The following is a 24778-nucleotide window of genomic DNA, read 5'->3' on the forward strand; positions in this document are numbered from 1 at the left end:
GACCTAGTGGTGGATCCTCAAAGATGAGGCTGTGGTCTGTGACTGTTTTCAAACCTGAAGACAAAACCCTTTGCTACCCTCTGTCCTGTTTCATTGCCTGCCTGGGGCCTGTAGAGGGGGCATGGTCTCTTCTTTTGGGAGGAGGAAACTAAGCCCCCAACAGCTTAGTTACTTGCCAGGGCCACCAATCCGTCAGTGATCTTCCAATCAGCTGAACTGCCTGCCTCCAAACCCCAAATCTTCACCCTCAAACTGGCCCATTTCTGGCCAGTCCAGTGTGGGAAGAAGAGGGCTTTGTGGGTGTCTGAGGGGTGGCCTGGGAGGAAGAGATCAAGTCAGGGGCAACTATCTCATTCAAAGTGCAATGTAGGAGGTCAGCAGGCAACAGGTGGCTCCCGCTGTGGAGTGTGCATGAAGAACACAGGACAGGCTGGGTGCGGTGGCTCACACCTGGAATCTAAGCACTTTGGGAGGCCAAGGCGGGAGGATCACTTGAGCCCAGAAGTTCGAGACCAGGCTGGGCAACATAGAGAAAGCCTGTCTCTACCAAAAAATGTTTAAAAATTAACTGGGTGTGTTGGTGTGTGCCTGTAACCCCAGCTACTTGGGAGGCTGAGGTGGGAAAATCGCTTGAGCCTGGGAGGTCGAGGCTGCAGTGAGCTATGATCACACCACTGCATTCCAGCCTGGACTACAGAGCGAGCCCCTGTTTCAAAAAAAGGATGCAGGACAGACCCCCTCAGGAGGTCACTTAAATGACACCTTCTCCATGGGACCTTCTCCTACCACTCCAAGCTAAAATTATAATCTCCTACCCAGCACATGCACAGGTGTGATTCCTATGCCCCTTCTCTGCTATATTTTTCTCCTTAGCATTTAAAATCTTTTAATACACTGTTCTACTTATTTATTGGTTATTGTCTCTCTCTCCTGACTGGAACATAAACTCCACCAGGGCAGGGGTTTTCGTGTTTTTTTCACTGCTGCATATACTTAGGACAGTGTCTGGCATATAGTAGGTGCTCAATAAATATTTATTGAGTGAATGAACAAATAAATTCCAGAGGTGGTTCAATTATGTCTACACAGAGAGGACTGGCTGCACGGGGGACTTTGCTTGAGGCTGTTCATATACCAAGCTGTAGTTTGTACTTAAGAGTATGTGTTTTGGCCGGGCGCGGTGGCTCACGCCTGTAATCTCAGCACTTTGGGAGGCCGAGATGGGTGGATCACGAGGTCAGGAGATCGAGACCATCCTGGCTAACATGGTGAAACCCCGTCTCTACTAAAAAGTGCAAAAAAATAGCCGGGCGAGGTGGCGGGCGCCTGTAGTCCCAGCTACTCGGGAGGCTGAGGCAGGAGAATGGCGTAAACTCGGGAGGCGGAGCTTGCAGTGAGCAGAGATCCGGCCACTGCACTCCAGCCTGGGCGACAGAGTGAGACTCCGTCTCAAAAAAAAAAAAAAAAAAAAAAAAAAAAGAGTATGTGTTTATTGGGGATTGGGAGCAAATAGAGATTAAATGTGAGCACCAAAGGCCTTTAAGCCAGCCCTGGGGCTGCTTTTGCCTGGCTGTGTGTGTGAGATTTGGGCTGTGAACAGTCCCAGCTGAGAGGGGTGAATAAGACTTGGCCTGGCAGGGCTGGGCAGCCTGCATCTCCCTCCTGCCCCGTCTGAGGTTTTTCTCTGGCAGTCTCACCTCCCTGCACAGGATCACTCCCTCTGCACTGGGGCCCCGGCCCAGAATCTTTCTGGCTTCTTTCCCTTCCCTTGCCAGCCTAGGCCTCCCTCCCAGGACCCAGGATTCCCATGAACACAACCAATCAATTCGTGTCCTTCATTCATGGTGCCACCAGACTGCTCCGTCCTGCACCGTGGGGCTGAGTAGAGCTGGAGGACATGACTCAGTTGAGTGCCTAAGGCCCTGCAGACCCTGTCACTGCCCCACTTGGCTGGGTCCCCAAACTTCTGTCTGTCCTAGGGCATCCTCTCTCCTCTCTCTTCTAAGCCTTGGCCCCATCTTTCTTGTCAGTCCCATACCCTCAACCCTACCAGCCCTCAACTCCTCCTTCAGAGCAGACAGGCTTTCAGAGGGGCTGCCTTCAGTTTTCCACTGCCCAAATAAACCCCCTGTCTGCACCTTCTCTCCTCACCCCTCCACAGCCCCGCGGGACCCCAGGTACCGCCTCCTGCCCCCTCTTCAGCACCCTCCCCGTGCTGCATCTGCTTGTTCCTTCCCCTCCGCCCAAACACTCTCCACTCCCCAGTCTCTCTCTCTCGTCTGAGCAAAATGTCTTCCTTGACCTCTCGTGCCTCTCCGTCTGTTCCTCTTCCTCCCTGCACAATCAAGCTTCTGGAAGAGTCACCCACAAGCCCTGCCTCTACTTCCTCCCTGTACCCATTTCTCACCCCCTTACAGTCAGGCCCAGGGCAGAGCAAGGAGCCTTTGGGCCCAGCTCCGGGAAGAGCAGTGGGTACTCTGTCTTCTGGGTGAGGTTGGCAAGATGGAACCAAGGAGCGATCGACTGCCTGAGCTCCAACCACAAGGAAATCTCCAAAGTGATCTTGACAACACAGGCCTTGGGGAGAAAACAGGCCACTGAGGGTGACTGGGCTTGACATCCCTGAGTACCACTCAGGGCTGGTGCAGGGCTTGGGGAGGAGAGCCACCTCTCTGGCTTCCAGGAGAGGGCCTGGACTCTGCCTGGAAGGTGGGTGGGGATCAGGGCTGGCAGGGGCACCTCCAGGACGTCTGTTTAGCAGGGGATTAGGGAGGTGACTGGTTGGGATGATACCTTTGCATGGCTCATGACACTGGTTTGAGAAAACATCAATGGTTTCTGTCACAGAATAGGAGGGGTCATTGCTTATGGAGCAGGTGAGGGTGGGGGTACACGGCTCCCCAGATTACTCCCTGGCACTGCCCCTGGGGACACAAAATGTGAGGATTCCCTCCTGGAACAGGTATGTCCTCAGAGCTCCCCAGAAAACCCAGAGTTCTTCAAGCCCCAGACCATGGAATTAGATCCAAATGCTCAATTCCAGCATTTGTACCCCTCTGTCACCCATCACTGTTCCCTCTGCAAAGTTTGGCACCCAACAGATATGGGGGTTCCCGTCCTGACTCCACAGCTTATGAGCTGTGATTTTACCTCTCTGAGCCTCAGAGTACAAATACCATCAACAGTCACAGCATCACTGGGGGCTCAAATGAAATAGTGGATCTAGATCACCTAGCCCAATATCTGGTGCACAGTAAGTATTTGCTCAGTGGGGCTTCTATTATCGCCCATAATTTTATCATAGATCAGCCAAACTCATGAGAAATGACCTCCCTTGCAAGCCTTGCTCCCTTCCTTTCTCCCTCCCTCCCTTCTCCATTCATTCATTCATTCGCCATGCATTTACAAGGAGTCTCACAATGTGCAGGCACCTCTCTGGACTCTGTCCTTTGAGGAGCCCCTGTTAGCAGAAAAGACAGATGAAGATGTACACCCATGGGTCTCTGGGAAGACAAAGGAGGTCTCCAACCCAGTCTGTGGTATCAAGGAAGGCTCCGTGGAGGAGATGATTCTTTGGTGCAGTGTGGAAAGGAAAAGGCAGGTGCTCTAGGCAGAGAGACCTGCTGGAGATGTGGGACCTCAGAGTACCTGCATGTGTTTGTATTTGCAAGTGCTGAGGGGCCCTGCAGGAGGTAAGACCGTGGGGTCATTAGGTCCAGGCCCAACAGGCCTCAAAATGACAGGCTACACATGTGGCCTCTGCATTGAGGGTGCCAGCTGAAGAAAGTCCTCATTGGGAGACCCCTTTCTAAAGCAGGGCAGAGGCATGATCAAATTTGAGACTTAGAAGGCTGCTAGTTGGACGATGAATTGGTTGTGGTTAGATTCAGAGAAAATAGAGCCTAAAATGGGGTTGTGGCCATGGGATGGGGAGCTCCAGTGACCAGCCTGTGGTAGACTCACGTCAAGGATCTCAAATGATAGGCTCACAGCAGTCTTCCCTGCCCCCTAACAAGCCCTTACAGCCAGAGTACTGGAAAGACAGATGTCCCACACCAGCTCTCAGGCCACAGGTGGAAAACTGAGGTCCAGAGCAGGCAAGAGGATGCTGTAGCCCTGCATGGAGCTTGTGGGCAGCCACCTATCTCTGTGTCCTGTCACCAAGCCTGCTGCTCCAGCCTGGCTCTCCTCTCCAGGGGCAGCAAAGGAATGGCTTTGATAGCGGGAGACTTGGAGGAGTAAAAGGATGACTTGCTCCAACTGCCAGACCCATGCAGGCCCTCCTCCATCAGACAGACTGGGGAGGGGAGCCCTTAGAGCTTCCAGAGTTCTCTCCTCTCCTTTGTACCCATTTTGCAGTGAAGGAAACTGAGACCAAGAGAGGAGAGACATTTGGTTCCTGGGATAGCACAACCATCTGGACATGCGATGTCAGCTGTGGGAGACAGAATACCTGGCCCCGAGGCCTGGCCTTGCCCCTGGGCAGCTGGATTCACAGTTCCTGAGGACACTCAGCTGGTGAGGGGTGGAGCTCTAATGGCACCACCGTCTGGCTTCTGCCTGGCCCTCGTGCCCAGCACCATTCCCAGGAGTCACTTCCTTTCCATCCTAGCCTGTGTCTGTAAGCCATGGCTGAGCAGGATAGAATAGGAAGGAACCATGTGCCATCTGCTCCAGATCACTGTGGATGTGGGCTGGTCCCTTCTTGGATGGAGGAGCCTAGGCCCCACCCTGCCCAGGGGAGCCAGATGTCCTCAGCACAGCTCAGCTAGTCTGTGCCCCACTGGCTCTTCCAGGGTGGGCTTGGGTGGTGAAGCCCCACTCTGGTTCTTGGAGTTTACAGACTTGACCTAGCACCCTGAGTGTCTGGTCTCTGCTTGACCTGGACTGTACTAGGGCATGAGGATGGGCTGAGGGAGCGGATGCGGATGAGCTGATATAGCAGACACAGTTACCAGCCATTTCGAGTAGTCAGTGCCAAGTGCCTGCTGTCCTCTAATCCCACCTGGAGAGGCCAGCAGGGCAGGACTTGCAATTTCTCTGGTGGAAAAACTGAGGTCCCACTTCATGTCAATCACCAAGTCCTGTTTGTGCTCCATTTTCACATCTCAGACTCCTCTTCTCTCACCCCGTAGCCCCTCCTCCGACCTAGACCACAGCCTCCTCATGCTTTCTGATTTTCCATCTCCAGGGCCAGTCCAGCCCCTTTCTGTGGCCAGATGGACCCTTGCTCAGCAAAAGTCTGACTTCACTGTTTCTCTTTCTACGCTCTCTCTATGTCTTCCCAGTGCCTGAGGATAAAGGCAAACCCAGTTCCTGTTGACCTCTCCACTCTCAGCTCCCACTCCTGCCCCTTGCACGCAATCTGCTGGGCTCTGATTTACTTTCAGTTCCTGCTCTTCTTTTCCCCCTCGTCAGTGCTGTTTCCATCACTGGATTTCTCTCTCCCCACATCTGTGGCTGGCCAACTCCCATTGTAAACTCAGGGATAGGGGAGGCCCAGGTCCTGCCCACTGGTGCTCAGTGGGAACAAGGGACATCTACCTGATGATCCATAACCCGAAGTCCCAGAGTCAGTGCCCCAGAGTCCTGCCAGAACACAGCCAGGGAGGGACGGTTCCACAGGAGAGAAAGCTTGGTGAGGAGGTGACAGTGAAATGGTCAAGTGTATGTGAAGGTAAAAGGCAGAGTCCGTGAGAGGCCTGTTGAAGGATGGTGAACAGAGCTGGAGCTGCTCTGCATGTGCTTGAAAAGAGGCCCAAACTAATAATGATGAAAATACGATTATTGAAGACTTAGTGCGTGCCAGATGTGCATTGCCTCATTTAGTCCTCATAAGGACCCCGCAAGGTGGGACTGGTTATGATCTTCATTTTATACTTCTGGTGGGGAAACCAAAGCACAAAGTTTAGCTCAAGGTAGCACTGGGAGAAAGAATGACTCCTGGGCTATTCTGAACCGAGGCAGCCTGGTTCTAGAGTGCATATTCTTAGCTCCTACAATAGAGCAGGGCTGGGCTAGGAAGGATTTCAGGTGGCAGGGAAATCCAGCCCCTCTACTGCTCTGACCCAACCTGCCTGGGGCCCAGACTGCCCTGGCCTCACCCTTCCATCAGTCACAGGGCCTCATAAATGCTGCGTCCTCTAGGAAATCTTCAGGGATCAAATAGAAGGATTCCCTCTACTTCTTCCAGGGCCCTAGCAGGAAGCCTAAGGTAAGGGACACCCTTCGAAGCAGAACTTCCCAACCCTGGCTGCCCATCCGATTCCCGGACTCTTTCTGGGGAGGAATGTTTGCCTGTCCAGCATCTCTTCCTATTAGGAGCCTCTCGCCCCATTCAGTGGAGATTTTCTTCATTCAAGGTGGTAACCAGACCCAGGATCCATCCAGACCCTTCGCCAGTGATTGGTTCAGGGGCAACCAATTAGAGTTTGCCCCAGGAATTTTTGTGGAATCAGCATGAAAGGTTCTCACTCTTTTTCTCCTGGATTATTAGCTGTGCGGACCATGGAAGCCTGGTGCTTCTGGAAAGAACTTGAGTGAGAATGTAGGAACCTGGTGGAAAGTCAGGAGAGAGCTGTTCATGGTATCCTTGTAAGTGCTGGATCTAGCCATGTCAGATCTAAGTCTACCTTTGACTTTTTATTTATATAAACTGATACACCTTTTCTTGCCCAAGCTAGCTGCGTTTGTCTCTTGCAACCAAAATAACCCTGACCACCCTGACAACAAAAGTATAGGCAAGAACAACAACAGCAAATTAAGTAAGTTGAAATTTATCAAAATTTAAAACTATTGTACATCAAAAGACATTATCAACAGGGTTGGAAGGCAACGCACAGAATGGGAGCAAATATTTGCAAACCATATGTCTGATAAGGTATTAATATCTAGAATGTATAAAGAACTCCTACAAACTAAACAACAAAAGAAACAACCCAATTCAAAAATCAGCAAAGGACTTAGATGTTTTTCCAAAGAAGATATACTAATGGCCAATAAGCACATGAAAAGATGCTCAACATTACTAATCAATAGGGAATGCAAATTAAAACCATGAGATACCACTTCACACCCATTAGGATGGCTGTTATTGGAAAAAAAAAAAAAAAAAAAGACCAACCTAGGAAATAAGAAGTGTTGGTGAGGATGTGGAGAAACTGGAAACCTTTGCATTACTGGTGGAATGTAAAATGATGTGGCCTCTGTGAAAAATATTTTGGCTGTTTATCAAAAAATAAGCATAAAGTTACCATATAATCCAGCAGTTCTGCTCCTAGAATTCCAACCAAAAGAATTGAAGGCAAGGACTCAAACAGAAGTTTATATATAAATGTTCATAGCAGCATTATTCACAATAGCCCAAAGATAGAAACAAGCTAAACATCTGTAGATGGATGAATAGATAAATAAAATCTGATATATATATACAATAGATTATTATTCAGCCTTAAAAAATGAAATTCTGATACATACTACAACATGGATTAAACTTGAAAACCTTATTCCAAGTACAATAAGTCAGTCAAAAAGGGACAAATACTGTATGATTCCACTTATATAAGGTACCTAGAAGAGTCAAATTCATTGAGACAGAAAGTAGAGTGGGGGTTGCCAGAGGCTGAGAGGGTGGGAGAATGGGGAGTTATTATTTAATGGGTGTAGAGTTTCAGTGGATGACTTTAAAAAGTCCTGGAGGGCTGGGCACAGTGGCTCATGTCTGTAATCCCAGCACTTTGGGAGGCTGAGGCAGGCGGGCAGATTACATGAGGTCAGAAGTTCGAGACCAGCCTGACCAACATGGTGAAACTCCGTCTCTACTAAAAATACAAAAACTAGTTGGCCATGGTGGTGTGTGCCTGTAATCCCAGCTGAGGCAGAAGAATCACTTGAACCTGGGAGGCAGAGGTTGTGGTGAGCCAAGATTGCGCCACTGCACTCCAGCTTGGGTGACTGAACAAGACTCCATCTCAAATAAATAAATAAATAAATAAATAGTCCTGGAGATGGATGGTGATGATGTGATGGTTGCCCAACATTGTGCGTGTACTTAATACCAGTGAATTAATTGTACAATCAAAAAGGATTAAAATCATAAATTTTGTTATGTATATTTTATCATAATAAAAGACAAACAAAATAACAATAAACAAACAAACAAACAAAACTTGGCCTTGACCAGCACATCTACTGTATTGGGAGACAATTCTCCCAGGGCCAATCAGATTTCTGCATGTTTTGTGAGCAGAGACAGACTACCTTTGTTCCAGAGGATCTTTTCAAGGATATTTGTAGAGCAGACAGCCTTGGAAGATAAAGATAAAGATAGTGTCCCCTTCTGGAGCCAAAACCAGGTTTACTGACTGTCTGGTGGACAGGCTTGCTGCCCCTTATAAAAGACGCGGATTGCCTAAGCTCCACGTTCCTTACCTTGTCATGCAAGCCATTGCATGTGCAGGTATTACCTGGCCCCCTTTACATTGTTCTGCAGGAATTGGGGAACAAGTGCAAATGCTGATATTTGGGCTACTCTTATTGTTGTGAGGAAGAAAGTTCTTTATCTTTAACCAGAAGTCTTGTGTCTTCTGCCAGCATCTATGAAACTATAGCAGGTCAACTCATTGGCTTGGAAGTGTGGTCAAATCACAGGCCCTTCCCACTTTCTTCATACTTTTTGCATCGGAATATCAGGTGGGAGAAAAAAAAAAAGTCTATATTTCTGGCTCATGCCTGTAATCCCAGCACTTTGGGAGGCCAAGGTGGGCGGATCACTTGAGGTCAGGAGTTTGAGACTGGCCTGGCCAACATGGTGAAACCCTGTCTCTACCAAAAATACAAAAATTAGCCAGGTGTGGTGGCGCATGTCTGTAAACCCAGCTACTTGGGAGGCTGAGGCAGGAGAATCGCTTGAACCTAGGAGGCAGAGGTTGCAGTGAGCTGAGATTGTGCCACTGTACTCCAGCCTGGGTGACAGAGTGAAACTGTGTCTCAAAAACAATTCTGTATTTCTGACATTATGATGCAGTGGGCCAACTTGGGTTTATAAGAATCTTGCCCTAGACCTAAACCCATGAAGAGTTGGTTTCCTCCTTTTGGAGGCTGCTTCTCCCTTTTCACTCCAGCTGCCAGGGCACTCACAGTGAAGTTTCCCTGTTCACCTACCTGAGGACCAACATTCATCTCAACCTTCTATGTAATTTCTATATTCCTGCTCCTGGATTTAAAACAATTAAGATGTAATTCACATACCATAAAATTCAGCCTTTCAAAGTGGACAATTCAGAGGTTTTTAGCATATTCACAAGATTGTACAACCATCATCACTATCTAATTTCAGAATATTTTAATAACCATAGAAAGAAATCCTGTACCCAATAACAGTTACTCCCCATTCCTTTTTTCCCCATCCCCCTGGAAACTACGAATCTCCTTTTTATATTTATGAATTTGCTTGTCCTGGATGTTTTATGTAAATTGAATCACACAGTGTGCACCATTTTGTGTCTGACTTTTGTTTAGTGTGTCTTCAAAGTTCATCCATGTTGTAGCATAAATAAAAACTTCATTTTTATGGCTGAATAATATTCCATTGTATGGATAGACCACATAATTGTTTATCTGTTCATCCACGCTGGCATTTTGGGTTATTCCCACTTTTTGGCTATCATGAATAATTCTGTTATGAACATTTATGTAGAAGTTTTTGTGTTTTAAATTTTCTTGTGTATACACCTTGGAACCAGGGGGTCATATGGTAACTCTTTGTTTAACCTTTTGAGGTGCTGTCTAACTGCATTCCAAAATGGCTATGTACTTTTTCATTCTCACTAGCAATGTATGAGACTTCCAATTTCTTCACAGCCTCAGCAACACTTGTTATTGTCTGTCTTTTTCATTGTAGCCATTTTAGTGGGTGTAAAGTGGTATTATATTGTGGTCTTGATTTGCGTTTCCCTAATTGTTCCTTTTCTTATGTTTTCATTCATATTTTACCATTTCATGGTATGCTCTGAAGCCTGACATCTTGGTGGAACAAGTACCCCATGGAGTGGGAGAGTCATGAGTTTCAGGGACAGATAGTCCCAGGTTTGAACCCCTTTGTATCTACTAGTTATGTGACCTCGAGCAAGTTATTTAACTCTCTGAGTCTCGGTTTCCCCACTTATTCTATGTGAGTTATAGTATTAACCGCTCTTGGTGTTGCTGTTATTATAAGATAAATCTATGATAAAGCCCCTGAGTGGGCCTGGCACAAAACAAGTCCTCCATGAATCTCACCAACGAATCCAAGAGTCAGAAGGGGAGATTTACTGCCTGGGAGGAGATCTAGGCTGGGGACTGTTTAGCTTTTAATCTATCATCTGCTTTACTACAGCAACTTTTTACAACAGAGGCATTTCTGTGCCAAACATTAGCCTCTCTGTGCCTCTGTTTCCCCTCCATGCTATGGAGGTGTGTCCTCCTCAGAAGCATGGTGGGCCGCAATGCGAAGGCATGAGGAATGAGGCTGCACCATGCTGTCAAGTACTGGTGAATCTGCCAGGATAGGTTCTGGCACTTCCAAGTCCGTCTCTTGCCTCAACCATCAGATTAGCTGCTGCCTGAGGCAATTTCTTCCCCCCTCAGACAATGGGCTCTCCTTCTCCTGTGCAGATTTGTCCCCTCGTGCCCCTGTCCCTCAATAGAAGGGACAGGACACTCAGGAACTGTGGGCTGATGTGAAAAGCGGGTTCCTATCCCTCTGGTATGACAGAAACAAGGTTATCCCTCACTCTGAGTTGAGATCTGCCTGCTGGTACCATAGGACAGCCCCAACTCCGTCCCAGGCAAGCAAAACCGGAACTGTCCTGGGAGTCAGGATGCCAGGCTCTGTCTCAGCTACTGCAGAGTTCATCTTCCTGGAGCTCAGTACCCAGCCCAGCCCCTGAGTTCCTAAGGGGCGAGTTGGACCCACTAGCCCCTGGGTCCCTGGCATCCACACAGAGCTGGGCACAGAAGCCACTGACCGAGCCTACACCATCTCTATAGACCAATGACTGCCTGTTGTGCAGACCCTGCCCTCCCATGGAACTATTAATGACAGGGCCAGCCCTGGGACAGGGAAAGCAGCAAGATATCACCCCATGCCGGGGCATTGGCCCTAACTAGACAAGCCAACAGTCAGAGAGGGAGAGTCAGAGCCTAGGCTGCCAGATCCCCACCCCAGCCTGAAATAGAAACCCATTTCAGAGACAAATGGGGAAATGGTCCCAAGGCAGGAGGGGCAGGGTGGGCTGTTGCACCCGGCTTCCTGAGAGTCTCGACGGGCCCCGGGTCCTCTGCTGTAATGGGCACCTGTTGCCAGGCTCCGCCGACTCACTCTAATGCTAAGGAACCAGGAAAACTAGGTTCAGAGCTCTGGGTGTGGACACTGACAAATTACAGTCCCAGCTTCCACATTGGACAGGATCCTTTAATTTCTCTGAGCCTCAGCTTCTTCTGCTGTAAAATAGGAATAACAGTAATCCTGACTGCTTTCTTTTTCTTTTATTTTCTTTCTTAATTTTTTTTTGGAGACAGAGTCTTGCTCTTGTCACCCAGGCTGGAGTACAGTGGCACGATCTCAGCTCACTGCAACCTCCGCCTCCCGGCTTCAAGCGATTCTCCTGCCTCAGCCTCCTGATGCTTTCATTTTTGTGTAAAACACTTGACACATTGTAGTTGCTCAGTCAATGACAGATCTTGTTATTATTACCTAACTTTCTCTTTCAGCTCAATTTTGATGGAATGATTTATTCATCTGTTATTTCATTTACTTATTCGTTCAGCCAAACAGCCAACGCACACCTACTAGGTAAGCCACAACAGCTAATAAAGTTTTCAGAGTTAGGTAAGAATTGAAACCCTAGCGCTGCTGCTAGTTGGCTGGATAACTCTGGGAGAGCCATTTCCCTTCAATAAGCCTCCATTTCCTTGCCTGTAAAATGGGAACAATAAATACCATTTCTGGAGGGCATTGGGAAGTTATAAAGAGTCAGTGGCACTCGAGGCGAGCAGTTTGAGACCAGCCTGGGCAACACAGCAAAATCCCATCTCTACAAAATATTTTTAAAAATTAGCTGAGCATTGTGACACATGCCTGTAGTCCCAGCAACTTTTAGGTTGAGGCAGGAGGATTGCTTAAGCCCAGGAGTTCAAGGTTACAGAAAGCAATGACGGTGCCACTGTACTCCAACCTGGGTGACAGAGCAAGACCCTATCTTTAAAAAAATAAAAATTCCAAAATGAAAAGGGTCAGTGGGACAGTGGTGTGAAAACAGCCAGTGCATAGCCACTGATGGGAAAACAGGTGGCAGTGGGCTGTACAGAGAAACCAGGCAAGCTTCTAGCAGAACAGGCCATGCTGGGAGCTACTGGTAGTCGGGCCTCCAGAGACAGCCACAGGATAAGGCAAGGGCAGGAGAGAAGAGTCGGCAGGCTCAGAAACAATTGCCAGGTTTCCGGACCATGGCCCCTCCCTTTCTGATAAACTGACAAACAGTGAGGAAATGCAAAAAAAGGTTGTAAGAGTTTTAGAAGAGTCCCAGCCACACAGACAGTCGAGGGCAGTGTGGAGTTCCCCCCACCCAGCCAGTCATACACACACACACATACACTGGCAGCTGGACGTTCTCACTTTCGCATACACACCCAGGGGCTTGGCACACACACAGTTGCACCTTCTGGGGCACAACACTTTATGTTTGCAAAGGGCCTTCTTATTTTTCATCTCATTGATACTGAGGGGTGGAGAGGTTCCCTGAATCTGACCCATTCTAGAGCTGGCAAGAGATGACAGTTCCAAATATCTTCAAGAGCCGGGACTGAACGCATGAGCTGGGCTGCTTGTTTTCTCTGTGTGGGTGTCAGCAGAGCTGAATGGCAATAGAAACTCCGGAAAAGTTTTAACCCAGCTCTCCCAGATAGGTCCTTTCACCCTTAACAGGTCACACCTGGACTCAGGGACCCTTTTTTTTTTTTTTTTTTTCCCAAACCACTCTCGTGGGGCCAGCTCCAGGCTGTCTTAAGATTTAGCTGGAATGGCAGAGGTGAGAGGCTTCCCAAGGGTCTCCTCTGTGGACAATTATTCGGTCACTAATCCTTCCTACTCACTCCCTCAACCAAAGTTCCTGGGGAGTTCTGAGGGCAGGGCCCAGCCTCCTCTGTGAGGGCTGCTCTCCAGCGTACTACACTTAGCAGTGTTCACATAGCAGCGAGAGACCACTGTTGCCCCCATTTTAGAGAGTAAGAAATTGAGGCCCAGAGAGGAAAAGTGTCCTTGCCAGCCATTTGGACTCATACCCAGACCTTTGTGGCTCTGAGTCTTGCCTGAGCTATTCCACTTCTTCAGCAAGACACAGCCCAGCACCAATGTGTCCATCTCCTCCCCGCCCCCGCTGACCCCATCCTGCATGCCTCAGCCCTCCATGCTATGCAGTCTGCAGGCTCCAGGCATAGTCAGGCGGAGGAAGGAGGAGGACCCCAGTGTCTGCCCCACTGCCGCTCTTGCCTGTGATGAACCTCGGTGGCTGCAAGTGGACTGCATGTACTCAGGAAGATGCTAGGGGAGCTGAGGGGCGTAAGCCCTTCCAGGCATGGACCCAGAAAACTCACCCAGGGGTTAGCGAGTGCCCTGCTTGCAGTCCGTGAAGTGCTGGAGCAAATTCCCACTCGCGGAGCAGCCCTTGCTACCAGTCAGTTCTATGCCTGAAACTGTCGCGTGCAATGTCTGGCAGAAGTCTGGAGAGGCAGCAGATGAGGAAACCGAGAGACTTGGGGAGAGGAAGTAACTTGCCACAGCACAGAGCTGGCAAGCAGCAGGGCCAGGACTCGAATCCCGAGAACCCTGAAGCTCAAGTCCTTTACACCAATGCTGTCTCATCCTCTACCCAGCTGCCCACAAGTCACTTTCTTCACCCTCTGTTTGCTCACCCAAACAAGCAGCATCACCAATTTAGCCCAAGTGACTGTTGGGAGGATGGAGTGAGATAACATTTCAGGACAAGGGCCTGGCACAGGGAAGAAACGAATTGGGTGGCCGTTTTCTCTCCTCCTCTACATTCTCACCCCAGCCCTGTCCTGGCTTCTCTGGAGTCTGGAGATGGCCCTGCTTCTGCTCATTGCTGCCGCAGGAAACCAGTAACCTGGTTTTCTCAGCAGTGCCTGGAAGGTCCGTTAAGAGAGGCTGAGACCCCGAGATTAATGGCTGTGTTATCTGTGGCTCCAACCCTGTGGGCCCAGACAACTTCTACCCAAGAATGAGGACGGCACCGAAGATGGAGGGTGATCCTGGGGGAAAGGCTGACCCCAGGCGACCCTCCCCTCCGCAGTGCCAATCCGTCCTTGAGCTTGAGCTTAGGCTTTATGAGGAGAAGGCAGCCAGGGCGGCTCTACCTGGGCCCATGGTGGGCCCTCCCTGTCTGTAAGATGACTCATTCTCCCGCTTCCTCCACCTCCTTTTCTTTGTTACAGGTACTTATTGGGCATCTACTCTGTTCAGGTAGTGTTCAAGGCACTTGAGGTCAAAAAACGAAGTCCCACCCTTGAGACACCTGTAATCTAGCAGGGGAGATTAGTTTCTTTTGGTAAATATATAGCAAGCCAGATAGTGATAAGAGCAGCGGTAGAGAAACATAAAGGAAGGTAAGTGGCAGAGAGCTAGGGGACTGCAGCCTCGGACAGGTGGACAGGCCCCATCTGGATTTGCCAGATCTCCCTCTCCCAGCCACCTAGCCCGGAGGAGACCCTTCCCCAGGCCCCAAGCCCCCACTCTGTGCCAGACCCTGCCTCGGGGGATCTCAGCAGCAGGCCAGTGCCAAGGCTGAGACTCCCTGGGCACGGGCAGCAACTCAGGGCCACCAGGGCTTTGACAGGGAGCATCCCGAGCTTGCACCCCACCCCTAGCCCTGGGGAAGCTCTCTGCTTCCTCTGTGGTCCAGAGAGGGAGCACATCCCTCAACCATTCCCCAATCCCAATATCCCAGTAGACGAGAGGGCACTGGACCCAGAGAGGGTCAGGGCTTGCCTGGGTCACACAGCAAGGCAGAGCTCCCCCTCCTGCCCTCTCTTGGCATGTCCACAAAGGTAGGTTCAGGGGTGAGCCTCCCAGCACAGTGCTGGCCTGTGAGGGGCTGGCTGTGCCCCCCGTCAGCTCCTGGTAAAGGAGTGTGAGGTGTTTCTGTGGCAGGCCCATCTGGTAGTGTCAGCCTGCCCCACCCTCTAGGCTCTGACAGCCAAATTCTCCTACCCTAAGCCCCAGGAAGCTGAAAGCATTTTCCTTGCAACCCCAGCTCATGAGAGTTTTGGTCAACCCTGCCTCAGCTTGCTGTGTGACCTCAGGCAGTCCCATCCCTCTCTGGCCTCAGTTCCCTCATCTGCCAAATAGAGGAAGTGAATGCACTTACATCTCAGGAGTGTCACGAAGAATGAGCAAGACACTGACAGGAAGGCAGCTTGCACATTTTGAGACACTATCCAGATGACAGGCAGCAGAAAACTCTCAAAACCAGCCCCTCATCCTGTGGGGCCTGGGGGCAGCCCCAGAGCAGGTCCTTGATCCTTGATGGGAAATAAGCACAAATTCCACCAAAGCCACCTCTGCTCCCAGCCAGCTGACAGGAAGGGCCCTTCCTCTGTCCTTGATGGTGAGAAGGTATAGGGGGAGGGACGGGAAAGGGACAAGGCTGGGAGGCCTGGGAGAGCTTGTTCCGGGAGGCAGAGGCATAGCCCTGAGGTAGCCTTGAGAGCCACCAACCTCAGTCAGGCCCCAAGGCTGGGGGAGGATGTGAATGCTGGGTGCACAGTGTCCACCTGGGGGCTTGTCAGCCATATGTGCCTGTGCTGGAAGATGCACATGCATTCACAAGGCACAGGTGTTTGGAATTGTGCCCAAGTGTGTGTGTGTGTGTGTGTGTGTGTCTGTGTGTGTGTTTCTGTGAGTGGCTCTGGAGTGTGTACACCTGTTCACATACATGGTTGCCCAGGCCCGGGCCTCTGCATGTGCTCCACACACATGGCACTCCTGGGGAGCTCCACAAACCCCTAGTCCACAGGCCTTGTTTTCCCAGGCTCTGAAATCCTTACCATAATCCCAAACTGTCCCAGATACCACGGGAGATTTGTGCGGTTCCCAGGCTCTGGATTTTCCCCAGGAATAAAAGCAGTTACATAAGATGAGAAGCCTTAGGGGATAACTTTCAGGCACAGGCTCTCCCAGCTCAGCCCAGGGTGTAGGCTCCTCATGGGGAGGGGAGGAGTGCCCAAGGTTGAAGCCCCTCAGACCCTATGTTGCCTGTGGGCACTGATCCCTCCACAGTACTCAGTCACAAGCAGGAAGCCCCTGGGTCCTTTACAATAAATCAAGTGCTTTACAGTTTACACCCCACATGCCCTTGCTGGGTGATGCTCACCACTAGCTGGCCAGGCTGACTTTGGCATCCTACCCCCCGAGGCCCTGCCCCCAGGCAGCCACTGCTAGCTCAGTCCTAGGGTCTTCCTTCCTGGCCCTGGGCTGGGCTTGCAGTTCAGTACTGGCTACTCCCTTGGGTGGGTCTCACCCCTTCCTGAACCTTGGTTTTCCCAGCTGTGGAATGGAGCTGTTCCGATCCACACGAGTCAAGGGCTGAGAAGGGTCTCTGTAGCCTGTAATGAGGCTCCTGGCAGGCAGGAATGGTCTCGTGCACATCCCTGGCCACCGCCCATTGGCCCCTTGCTGCTCCCAGGAGTCAGGAGGGAAAACATTACCTTCAGCCCTCTTGACTGAAACAGACTGGCCCCAGTCTGTAGGAGGAGATGTGGTCCCTCTGGGATTCAGATCAGATCCTAAAGAGAGTTGGCCCACTTCAAGCTTGCAGGAAGCATGGTTGGTGGTCTGCTTGGACAGGAGGAGACTGGACATCTTTTTTTTTTTCCCAGACAGGGTCTCACTCTGTCACCCAGACTGGAGTGCAGTGGTGCAAACACACAGCTCTCTGCAGCCTTGACCTCCTGGGCACAAATGATCCTCCTCAGCCTCCCAAGTAGTTGGCACTACAGGCGTAAGCTACTACGCCTGGCTAATTTTTGTATATATATATTTTTTTTTCATAGAGACAGGGCCTTTCTAGTTTGCACAGGCTGGTATCGAACTCCTGGTCTCAATCAATCCTCCTGCCTCAGCCTCCCAAAGTTTTAGGATTACAAACGTGAGCCACCGTGTCTGGCCAGAGCTAGGCCCTCTTGCTGAGCTGCAGAGGTTTTCCCTCTCTGCAACTTGAGCCCCTCATTCTGTCCAGTCTGGGATCTGCTATTTGCCATCCATTATAGGAAAGCACAGAGAGACCACAGAGACCTGACAGAGTTGTAAGGAGCACGTGCCTGTGGATGCAGTTCTGCACTGGTGCACGCACAGCACACCCAGACCCGGACACAGCTCCACATAACTCATGCAGGTTCACACATGCATATGCACATGTGCCCTGGCACCTGCCACACTTGGGAACATACCACCCACAGTAGGCACTCAGGCACTCTCACATGCATGCACCCACCTCCGCCCAGCATACATAGGGCTCTAGCTTAGCTCAGCAGCAAGTTGCATGTGAAGAGCTTTCAGAACCAGGAAAGAGATAGGAGAGGAAGGACTGAGTCCTTGGATGCCCAAGCCCTTCCTTTGCCCCTCCCAGAGAAGCTAACAGGTTTCCCCAAGAACACAGATGGTTTGTGTGGCTCACCCTCTTCAGCCATCCCACATAAGTCCTGGTCAGAATACTCAAAGAAAGTAGGCAAACGTTTCTATGGGAGGATTGTCCCCAACTTGCCCAGTCAGCCACCAGTCCTGCTTGTCACCAACTCAAGGCAACATTTCAAGCTAATCACTGTGAATTTTGGAGCTCTCCACCCCCCAGCCTATGCTGAGTTCAGACATGGCTGTGCATCAATGATGCTGCTCCTGCTGGCTCCGCAGGAGTCTTTTCTACAACCTGAGGTCTCTCAGAGAGAACGAGGTTTGCCTTTGAGGTCTCTTCAGCCCCATTTCTTGTTCTTTCTCTCCTTCCTCTTGATGGCCTTTCAAGGTGCCCAGTGACTCCACAATTCCCTCATCCTGAGGGGTGCCTACAATCCAAGATCCGAACCTGTCTCTGCTCTAGGGCCACCCTCCCCTGAGAGCCGTGAGGTACTCCCAGCACCTCTGCTGCTCTGATGAGGAGGGGCCTCTGGGTTCACTGTCATCCACCCCAGAGAGCATATGGTCATTTTACCAGGCACCTGCCTCCACTCCAGGCTGGCTTAGGCAGGGAAGAGAGCTTTTCTGGGGCTTCTCACATTATTCGGCTGAAGTAACCTCTTCCTTGGGAGTTTACAAGTTTGCAAGAGTCAGACTGCCACAGCCAGGGCCAGAATCCTCCAACATTGGAGCCAGAATCGGGGAATGTTACAGCTTTAGAGTGTAGAAAGTTGGAGTTTGAATTGTAGACTTCTAGAATGTTTGAGTAATTATAGACTCTTAGGGCTAGGACTGTGGAATTATAAACAATTATAGCCAGAATTGAGGATTAAAGGAAATCAGGGCCAGAAGCGACAAGAGCATCACTCGGTCCCACCTCCCTGACAGCTGAGAAGAGAGCTGGCTTTATCACTCAGCAAGTCAGGGCTGGGCCAGGCCTCCTTCTCCCTGGGAGGGCTCTATCCAGACCTTCCAGAGAAGGTCTCAGGGCCTCTGGGGCAGCAGTACTCCCTGCTAGGGGACAGTGGGGACAGTGGCTTGCCTCTGCCCCTGCCCGAGCTTGCACTGGCCCATCATGGCACCCCATCACCATGAGATATATTTGGGTGCCCTCCTTAGATATTTCCACAGCTCCCAACACTGCCTTTTTTGTCCCCTTGTCCTCCAAGGCCTCCGGGCAACTCCTCTAAACTGACCCAATGAAGTCAACAGGAATAGGGGCACTTGCTCTGCCAATGCAAACATTTTAGCCCCAAAAACAAGGCTCAGCCTTGCTGGGGGGAGGGCCTCCTGGTCCATTTCTGCCTGCAGCTCAATGCTGACCTCACAGCCTCCCTTTTAGCTCTCAGGGCCTGTCTTGGTCCAGGGACCAAACATTCCTGATCCTGTACTGGACTTTCCTCATTCCAGGCAGAGGGCACCCCAGGCCCCTGCTCCTGCCAGTTTCCAAACACACATACACAGGGCCAGCATTTTTCGGTCCCTCCAGGATTTTTCAGGACTGAGAAGCCTCCATCCAAGCCCATGGCTGCCCTGCCTTTCTCCCCCAACGTCTCACCCACGCTCCATCCCAGGCTTTGACAGAGACCTGCATTGCCCCCTCCCAGACTGCATCTTCCCAGGAATCAGATGGTCACTGAGAATTCAACAAGGATTAGATCTGGAAATGGGAAAGGACCCCCCAGACATACTCAAATAAGGACTCTCAGATTTCCAGCCACATAGCTTATTGGAATCATTGGCTCTGTGAAAACTGAGAGTTCCTGGGGTGGGCAGGGACCCAGTTGTGGGGGGGTCACCATTACTATCATCATAGTTTTGTCACCAGCTGTTAGGATTTCTATATATCAGAGATTGTGCCAGCCACTTAATATCCAGGCACTCAGTCAGTCCTAAAAATAACCTATGAAGCAAATACCTCCACATCTACATTTTACAAAGGAAGAAACGGAGATGCAGTGAGGTTTTGCCCAAAGTTCTGCAGATAAAGTACCAGAGCCCTTTTGCAAGCCTCTCTAATATTTCTGCATTTGCTTAAAACAAATTTGAACCAAGCCTGGATGACACAACCACCTGTCTCAGAAGGCAGCCTGCTAGGGGAACCCCCTTCTTCGTGGTCCCCAGGGTCCTGCAGCCTCTTCCTGCCCAGGCAGTGGAGAAGAGGCAAGAACTTCATTGATGGTCAGGGTTCCTCCTCATAAGCCCAGCTCTCTTGCCCCTGCACTAGGAGTGACCATGACAACACCCCCGCCCCACCCTACAGCACACACCACATACCCGACATCACAGCCTCACTCCCGCTGAGTCCAAGTCCTTGCATCTCAGTTTGGGAGACAGGCAGGGGATTCCCACCACAAGACAAACCCAGCTTACCTCCAAGACTTGAGCCAACTCATTGGATGGTAATTTATCAGAACATTATCTTTACATTAAAACAAATGCAGAAATATTTTAGAAGCATGCAAAATACACAGGAATTTTGAAAGATAAAACAATGAGATTTCGGAGCAGCTTCTCTTGTGTGTGCATGTGTTTGTGTGTGTGAGAGGGTGGGACCTGTCATACTTTCTCCACCCAGATCTGGGTGAGCTTTCACTCTCCCAAGCCCTCCAGGGCACTGGGTGGAAAAGGCAGAGCCACCACAGAAAACATTCTGTCAGTGTCACCCCTGCACAAATGTGCCCCACCTTCCATCACCCAGCTCAGCACACCACAGGGGCCATGGATGTGCCACATAAAACACACACCTCACAATTCACACAGCACATACCCAGCGCACCATCCTGCCAGGGCTCCCGCCACAGAGTGTACATGCACCCTGGACCCCTGTGTTACCCCAGCACAGTCACTCAGAGCTATAGAGAGTTGCAGTGCACACTTCTCGCAGGTGAACACACACCGCGATCCATGGGTCACACCTTGCACATACTGCACACTTACCTCATACAACCCATTAACCCATTGCTCACAGTAATTTTTTTTTTTTTTTTCCAGACGGAGTCTTGCTCTGTCGCCCAGGCCGGAGTGCAGATCGCGCTCACAGTAATCATTTACACATTGCCCACACTACATGCAGGGACTCACCCCCGGCCCCCGCCCTGATCGGCCGCAACCCTGGAGTGTGCAGGCCTGTCCTGTATCCCCGCGCCTCGGCACCCCTTGCCCCCCTGTCCCCGCCCGCGCACGCCCTTACCTGCGAAGCGCTGCACCAGCCGGTCCGGCCAAGATGTCACTTGCCCAGGCGCTGCTGGGAGGCGAACCCGTCAAACGAAGGGTAGACGTGTAGATGGCGGCAGCAGCTCCGGCCCCAGCGTCTCTGGGACCCAGCGGAGCCAGAGCAAAGCGGCAGGGAGGGGCTGTGGCCATGCGGCCTCGGCACCCCGCGTTGAAGTCCCGCCCAGCCCGGATGGGACTCGGCGGCCCGCCCTCGTGGAATGAGGGGTAGGTGATGTCTGGAAGAGGCTGCAGGCCTCTGGGGACCGCTCCTGGGCTATGACCTGGGACCGGTGGACTCCAATCCAAAATCCTTCACGACTTTACCCTCCCTGGCCTCAGTTTCCCTCTTTGTATTGGTGTGTGTGTGTAGGGGGTGGGTATCAAATGGTGATTTCTCCCATCTTTCCAGCTCTGACATTCTGCAGTTCTGGGATAGTGGGGAGGAGGGAGGAATAATTTTAATTATTATTTCCTTGGGCACCTACTATGTGCCAAGCACTGTGCTAAGGTGTTTTAATGCATACCTCATTTAATCCTCATAGCAATTCCAGAGGCATTATTACTCCTGTTTTATAGGTGGGGAAACTGAGGCACAGAAATGAAGTGATTTTTTCAAGGTCACACAGCTGGTAAGTGGCACACCTGAGATTTGAAGCCAAACGGTCTGACTCCAGAGCCCAAGTACCCTTGAAGCGAGGGTTTGTAACACTTTCCACACCATACCCTGCTTCCTCCTCCTCATAACAATCCCAGGAGCTTGGTGTTACCAGTCCATTTTACAGATGAGGAAACTGAGGCTCAGGGAGATTAGCTTGCTCCAGGTCACCCAGTTAGCAGGACATCACACTCAAGATGGGAGTGGGGATGGGAGTGATGCTAGGGATGGTGTCAGGACAGTGCCTGGTACACAGTTGGTGCCTCATCACTGTCAGTGTTCCTCCTGACTGTCACTCTCCTTCCCTCTCTTCTTCCCTTTTATCGCCTAAGATCTGGCTGGTGGACAGGGACCTCTGATTCCCTCATCTCTAAAACCTCCCGGATCTGCTGTCCTCAGATACAAACCAGCTCCTCCTCTTAGCCCCCATTGTGGATTTTTATTCAACAATTACTGTGCCAGGTTGTGTGCTAGGCACTGAGGGTGCACTGGAACAAGACAGTCCAGACAGTGCGGGCCTTGTGGAGTTGGTAATCTAGTGGGAAACATGGACACTAAGCAAATAGTCATGCAAATTTCATACATAGTTGCATATTGTGTTAACTGCTAAGAAGGAAATGTCAAGAACTGGATGAAAGACTGTCATGGGGAAAGAGGCCGTCTTATTTAAATTGAGAGATCTGGGAAGGCTTCCCAGAGGAAGAGACATTTAAACTGAACTAGGAGGAGTTAGACTTAGTCAGATGAAGGTAAGGGGAAGAGAATCCTAGGCAGAAAGTACACAGAGGCCCCAAGACAGGAAAGGTCTTCCCTTCACTGTCAATGTTCTTGGGAGAGGTGACAATTCTTGGACTCTTCTCTGCAGTGCCCTGCCCACCTATCTGGTCTCAGCTTCTGTAGCACCCACAAGATGGCCTTGTCAAGCATCCAGTGACCCCCATGTCTCTGAAGCAATGCACACATCTTGGTCACTCCCCCAGACACTTTCAAAATTCCCCATGTGACCTGTACAGCTCCCTTCCTGGTTCTTCTCCCACTTCGCACTCTTCCCTAGGTAGCTCTGTCTCTGTCCTCCCCAGGGCTCTGTCCTACCCTCTTCTTGCTCACTCTGTGCATTCTCCCTGGGGAAGGCGCTCATTCTCCTTATTCTCCTTTTATTCAGCAAATGTTGAATTTCTACTATCTGCCAGGATTAAGGAACAATTTTTTAAACAACAACAAAAACAAAATTGTAAAGGAAAATGTTAATAAGCTCAGTGTAATAAAAAGTTATGTTTGTACAAAAACTATAAAAAAAGAAAGAAGCAAGAGGACAGACTACAGACTGAGAGATTATTGCAATGCATATAACAAAGGATTGTTATCCAGTATATAAAAATAACTCCTACATGTCATTAGGAAAAAGCTAAACAACCTAACAGAAAAATGATTGAAAGACATGAACAGGCATTTCACAGAAAAGAAAGCAATTATGGCCAATACACATAAGAAAATATGTTCAACCTCACTACCAAAAAGGGAAATCTAAATTAAAACCAAATGAAATGATAACATTTCATGCATATCTGATTATCAAACTTTTTAAAGTTTTTAAAGTTTGATAATTAGTTTGGTTGAAACCAATTCCATTCCTGCATTGCCCTAGACACATTTCTACATGTGGCCAGAGGCTGCCCTACTGGACAGCAGATACAGGATATTTCCATCACCACAGGAAGTTCTAAACATTTAAAACACTGACTACTTCATTATCTAACACTGAATGTGCTGCGTTTTCTCACATACAGAAGCGCTCCTGATTCTGCTGATTCTGCTCAATTAAAACAAAATTGGTTTGGTTTCAACCAATAATTGGTTATTCCGCAAACATTGAAACCAATTATTTGGTTGAAACCAAACCAACTTTGAATTGACAGGAATTTTTACACACTGCGGGTGGGATTAGAAGTTGAACACAACGAAGTTGAAGAACAATCTGTCAATATCTAGTGAAAGCGAAAATGCATAGTCTAAAACTGAACCATTCCACTTCAAGGCATATAACCCCTGCACATGTATAAAGATGTGCATCACAGCACTGTATCTTTTTATTTATTTATTTATTTTTTGAGATGGAGTCTCTCTCTGTCGCCCAGGCTGGAGTTCTACGGCATGATCTCAGCTCACTGCAACCTCCGCCTCCCGGGTTCAAGCAATTCTCCTGCCTCAGCCTCCCAAGTGGCTGGGATTACAGGCACCCACCACCACGCCGGCTACTTTTTGTATTTTTATTAGAGATGGGGTTTCGCCATGTTGGCTAGGCTCATCTCAAACTCCTGACCTCAGGCGATCTACCCACTTTGGCCTCCTAAAGTGCTGAGATTACAGGTGTTAGCCACCATGCCTGGCCTCTTCCCTTCATTATTAAGTACAGTTGTCTTCTAAGAAAGTGGAAAGGCCTGAGAAGAAAGTAGTTGAGCCTGAAAGACCTAGAAAAAACTATTTATTATTAGAAGAAAATGTGGAAGTGACAAAGCTCATTGGGAGGGCTGGACAGTGAAAGATGTAAGCTTGGCTTATGTGAGAGATGTTAGACTCATCCTTATCCACCATGTGTGGGGGCTCTTCTGTATGTGAGAAAACACAGCACATTCAGTATTAGATAACGAAGTAGTTAGTGTTTTAAATGCTTTAGAACTTTCTGTAATGATGGAAATATCCTATATCTGCTGTCCAGTAGCGTAGCCTCTGGCCACAAGTAGAAATGTGTCTAGGGCAAAGGAGGAATGGCATTTTTAACTCCAAATTAACTTATGTTTAAATGTAAATAGCCTCGTGTGACTAACAGATACCATATTGGATAGTGTAGTTTTATACTATGCAGAAATTGTTGCTGAGTGTTAATAGTTTTAAAAAATGTTAATGGCATTTGGGGAAAATCAGGGTCTTAGGATGAGCTGGGGGCACATTTTTCCTTTTTAATTTCTGGGAATATAAGCTTTCACTATTCACAAATTTGTTATCAGGAATAAATTATATTCTTTTTTTTTTTGTCAGAGTCTCACTCTGCTGCCAGGCTGGAGTGCAGTGGCACGATCTTGGCTCACTGCAACCTCTACCTCCCGGGTTCAAGCGATTCTCCTGCCTCAGCCTCCCAAGTAGCTGGGACTACAGGCACACGCCACCATGCCCAGCTAATTTTTGTA

At 49.7% G+C, this 24778-nt stretch overlaps 1 protein-coding gene across 5 annotated transcripts in view; it reads right to left on the bottom strand.

Moving 5' to 3' along the window:
• P2RY6 (pyrimidinergic receptor P2Y, G-protein coupled, 6) overlaps positions 1-21062 on the bottom strand; it is a 33875-nt gene extending 12813 nt beyond the window's left edge. The window contains exons 1-2 of one of the 5 annotated variants that reach the window (XM_011996217.1): positions 20916-21062; positions 13633-13758 (exon numbers count right to left, since the gene is read on the bottom strand). The gene's annotated coding sequence lies outside the window, so the exon portion shown is untranslated. Of the gene's footprint in view, positions 1-13632; positions 13957-20095; positions 20330-20915 lie in introns of those variants that run through there. The other 4 variants (XM_011996218.1, XM_011996219.1, XM_011996220.1 and 1 more) reach the window with 4 other exon arrangements.
• Between the last annotated feature and the right edge of the window lie 3716 nt (positions 21063-24778).

The sequence above is a fragment of the Mandrillus leucophaeus genome, unplaced genomic scaffold, assembly GCF_000951045.1.
Source record: "Mandrillus leucophaeus isolate KB7577 unplaced genomic scaffold, Mleu.le_1.0 Scaffold504, whole genome shotgun sequence".
Classification (NCBI taxonomy): domain Eukaryota; kingdom Metazoa; phylum Chordata; class Mammalia; order Primates; family Cercopithecidae; genus Mandrillus; species Mandrillus leucophaeus.